General features: G+C 36.5%; 1 pseudogene; it reads left to right on the forward strand.

Annotated features, from left to right (window-relative positions):
* Positions 1–3,467: 3,467 nt before the first annotated feature.
* LOC119260369 (40S ribosomal protein S4, X isoform-like) lies at positions 3,468–4,201 on the forward strand (annotated as a pseudogene).
* Positions 4,202–5,121: the final 920 nt, after the last annotated feature.

Here is a 5,121-nt window from a genome sequence, read left to right on the forward strand (position 1 = left end):
CCATTCAAGTTATTGTGGATTTTCTTCTCTTTAATTTAGACAGAACTTATTTCACTATTTCTTGTAGGTTAGTCTTGTGTTGGCAAACTCTTTACCTTCTGCTTTATTGGAAAATAATTTACTTCTCCTTCATGTCTGAAATTGTGTTGATGGATATATTAGTCTTGGCTTGTAGGTTTACCTTTAAGAATTTGATTATGGTCATTCCATTCTATCCTCATTTCTGGGGTTTTGTCTTAGAAAACCAAAGCCAGTCTGATGGTACTTGATATTTTACCTGCTTTTGTTCCCTAGCCACCTTTAATGCCCTTTATTTTATATTCTTGAAAATTTCAATTTTATATATCTTGGTATAATTCTCATTATATTTATTTTAGCTTCTTGAACTTGTATATTCAGTTCCTTTTCAAAGTTTTGGAAGTTTTCCAATATTATAAACTTTGAATAAATTGTCTCCTCCCCCAATCTCTCTTCCTTTTCTGGCATATCCATTATCCTTATTTTCCTTCCTTAATGGCATCAGATAGATATGAAAATACATTTTTTAACCATTTATTTTTATTTCCCTCCCCTGGGAACTTTTTTTTAAAGATTTATTTATTTATACAAGAACTGAGGTACAGACCAGAGGGTTCAGAGTGGGGAGCAGAACAGGAAGATGGACCAAATATACTGCTGAGCAGAGCCACGGGCGAGGCAGGAGAGGTCTGTCCCACCATATGGGTTTCTCTCTGGCCAACCGGGAATCAAACCCACGCTGCAGAGGCTGTGGACAGCTTCACAGCATGGTGCTCAACCCCTGCACCTTTCGGGAGGCCCCCTTGGGTACTTTGTGCATTATTATTTGTTTTAGTTGACTTCCATAGCTTTCTATACAATTTTTAATGTGATCTAGTGACCATTTACATCCTCAATCTCTTCTATTTTCCTATTTAAATCTTCGTTTTTTTTTTCTTTTTGTCAACTACTTCTCAGACACTTCATTTGTTTTTCTGAATGACTTTATGTCTTTGATCAGCTTTTCTTCATTTTCTTCCGTCTCCTTGATTTTCCTTTTTATGGCAATTTTGAACTCTACCTGTTAAGATGAAAAAAATCTCCCATGCCTATGTGTCTGGATTCTTTAGAGTTGTTTCATCCTAATTATGCCATATTCACTTGAGTTCTCAAGTTTCCATGTATTATGTTTTTTTGTCTGCCTATTTTGCTGCTCTAGATTCCCCTATTCTTTTAAAGTATCTGTAACAGGAACTTTAGAGGTTTAAACTCCTCCTACTTTTCTAGCAGATGGTGATGTGATTTTTATGTGATTTTAGATATTTGACTTTTTCTATCTCTCATAGGTCCTGAGAATTGACCTTGCAGCTGTTAAGGTATTGTGTGAACAAGTCCTGGGAAGGTCCAATTGTTGGTGCAAATGTGCTTGAGAAACTAGCTGGTATTTGTTGCCATGACAATATCCCTCTTCTCTGGGGTTCCAGACCTGTGTCTCTGTAGTCTGTGTACTGTTATTATGCCTTATGAAGCCAGCACATGTCTTCAGGGGCCTTGAGGGAGAGCACAGCCCAGAATACTATCCTTAGCCTTTTCAGTGGAGACCTGGCATGTGGGGAGTGCCCCAATATTCTCTGCATAAATCTTCCTGAGCAGGAGTGTGTGCCTCCATATCATCCCCTCTCAAGAGCTGCTGACTAACCAGTAGAGTACATAAGGCTGTTTTCTCCTTTTGATCACAGTCTCCAGACATTTCAACCCATGTCTTCTCCAGTGAATTATGTTTCCTCCAGCTTTCTTCTACTGCAGTCTGTACTGGTTTCTGGTATCCAAAGGTTTTCCAGATTTCTCCAAAGTCTTGGTACAATGGGGCTCATGTATGAATGGTTAACTTCTATGTTGGTGTTTTTTTTTTTGTTTGTTTGTTTGTTTGTTTGTTTGCAGGAAACATGGAATGTTCTCTGATGCCATCTTTGTCCACATCTAATTTTAAGTCAATATTTCATTCTTTGTTAGTATCTATTGAAAAACCCCACTCTTAAATTCCCTTCACAGTTCTTTTTCAAGAATATTTTCACTTTTTTTTCCTAAACATGAGTTCATTTTTAGCTAAAATAAGATTTTTGTCTTTATTTATATATGTTTCAATACCAATAATGACTTAGTAAGCACTTTAAGATTTTGCTCATGTTTTAGAAATTGGGAATGTTACAAAATGCAATAAGTAAAAACTGTTATAAAGCTAGCTCTGCAATTTTTTTGTATAATTATATTTACTTTCAAAAAGTCACTGCCAGATAGTCATTCATTACAAGTAGCAGGACAGTACCATTTTAGGGGCTTCCCTGGTGGCACAAGGGGTTAAGACCTCACTATGAAGCAATCTGCAGCCTCTGCAGCATGACTTCAATCCCTGGCCAGCCAGAGAGCAACCCACTTGATGAAGCAGACCTCTCTTGTCTCTCCTGCTGCTCTCCTCAGCAGTGTGTTTCAGTCAGATTGCCTGTTCTGTTCCCCACTCTGTCTGGTGAATCCTCTCACTCCCCACAACTCTGGCCTGCACCCCAGATCTTGTATGCATAAATAAAAAAGAAGCATAGTGCCATTTTAGTTCCTCCTTTTTAGATTTTGACTTTTGTCTATGGGCACACATGATTTACCTAGTGGCCATTTTTTTTGAAGGGCCCAAAAGATTTTTATATGCTTATTTAATTCAGATACATGGATTTTTTTATGAATTTAAAGACTAATGAAAATACATGAAAATCAGACTCAGTTGAGTGTTCAAATAACTCTTCATGTGATTTCATAATGCTGAAACTTTGAACATAAAAGCAGAAAAGTTCACCCCAGCTCTTGTATGCATACAGATGTATTTATTTACGCATACAAGAACTGGGGTGCAGGTCAGAGATGCAGGGGCTGAGCGGATTCACCAGAGACAGAGTGGTCAGCGAACTGTCAGATCTACTGAAATGCACTGTTGAGGGGAGCAGTGGGCAAAACAGGAGAGGTCTGCTGCACCATCTGGGTCAACCTGCCTGGTCGAGGATTGAATTCGTGCTGCAGTGGCTTTGGATGGTTTCATAGTGCTGTGTCTTATCCCCTCCTCCACCAGGGAGGTCCTCTAGTGGCCATTTTTAAATTGTCTCAAGCAAATAAAAATTTAATAATTTGTGGAGAGACTTATGTGCAATTTAATTTTCTTACTATTCTTTGGTTATTTAAAATATTCAACATGTCAAATTACAATGTTTGTTAAACATTATAATTTTATCAGTGTGTCTTTATAGAAATTTTAACTGTATCTTCAATATTTCTCTAAAAAAAGAATATTAACATTTATATGATGACGCACTTTTATTCTTTATGATTCACAATTAAATCTGTATTTAAAATATGTCTATGAAATTTAAAAAATACTATTTTTGTGCCTAGTGCAGCTATGGCTCTTAGACCATCTGACCTGAGTCATGACTCCAAAGCATTGAATGTTGAATAAGCTGGTAGGGGTGTTGGCCCTTATCTATTTTCCAGTTACCACAAGCTGAGAGACTATTTCCATCCATGCATTTTCCTAAGAAACAAGCTTAAATGTGCTCCAACAACAGGTAAGATAAAGAAGATATGCATGCAATGGTTCATTCATAGTGCTTGTGATGTCCAAACTGATATAATCTACATTGCTGATTTTATGATGCCATCACCATTGGCAAGTTGGGAGAGAATTTCCTACTGATCTATGATACCAAGGGTGGTTTTTTTGTTCATCACATTACACCTAAGTACAAGTTGTGTAAAGTGAGAAAAATATTTGTGGGCACCAAGGGAATTTCTCATCTGGTCACCCGGGATGCTCATACCATACCATCCTGATCCGTTCATCAAAGTAAATGATCCCACTAAGACTGATTTTAAAATTACAGATTTTATCAAGCTTGACACAGGTAACCAGTGCATGTTAACTGGAGGTGCTATGTTGGGAAGATTTGGTGTAATCACCAAGAAAGAGTAACACCTAGATTCTTTTAATGAAGTCCATGTGAAAGATGCTAGTGCCAACAGCTTTGCAACCTCTCTGTCCAACATTTATGTTATTGGCAAAGAAAACAAGCCAGATTTTTCTCTTCCCCTAGGAAAAGGTATCAACCTCACAATTACTGAAGAGAGAGATAAGAGAATGGCAGCCCTTACAGAGGAGTGGTGAAGTGCTTAGTAGGTAAAATAGTTGAATGGAAGGATCATAATGATTTAAAAAAATAACACATTGTGATTTTAAAATTAAATTAAATACATAAATTATAATACAATATTTTCATTTTATTTTTAAAGAAATAGCTATTTTTAAAAAGATTTATTTATTTATACAAGAACTGGGTACAGGTCAGAGGCGCTGGAGGGTGAGAGAATTCACCAGAGACAGAGTGTGGAGCAGAACAGGCAGGTGGACCAAAGACACTGCTAAGGGTGCAGTTGTCGAGATAGGAGAGTTCTGGGGTTTCCCCCCTGGCCAGCTGGGAATCAAACCCGAGCTGCAGAGGCTGTGGAGTGCTCAACCTGCTGCACCACCAGGGAGACCCCAATATTTTTATTTTAAATTAGAAAAATTATAATAACATAGGAACAGAAGTGAAGTCATATATTTTATAATTATTATTTCATTTAATCCTCACAATTTAACTGATAATTTAATATCATGCTATGTAATACATGTAATCACTTTGAATTAGCTATTTTAGTCAGTTTGGCCCAGATATCTTATGTCATATAAGAGAGATGTCAGGTTTAAACTCAATTTGTCACTTCCAAAGACTATTGCTCACTTCATTCTGCAATATTAAATTAAATTAATTAAAAAGGCAAAACATTTAAATGTGTTTTTCTACTGAAAAGTTTAATGTAACAAAACTTTCAATCCAATATTTCCAACATATAAGCAGCATGTTTGTAAAATTTTTCCACAGAGTTATGAGCATTACATTGAAGTGACTGAATTTTATTAATTACAGGACTTCACATTTATAAGTATAATTCTAGGCATGAAAACCATTATTTGAGAGCTTCCCAATGATACCCCTGCATTTAATACCATTGCTATAACATGAATACATATTCTAAGGACACATT

Source organism: Talpa occidentalis, unplaced genomic scaffold (genome assembly GCF_014898055.3).
Source record: "Talpa occidentalis isolate TD23 unplaced genomic scaffold, MPIMG_talOcc4v2.1 talOcc4.6, whole genome shotgun sequence".
In the NCBI taxonomy this organism is placed as follows: domain Eukaryota; kingdom Metazoa; phylum Chordata; class Mammalia; order Eulipotyphla; family Talpidae; genus Talpa; species Talpa occidentalis.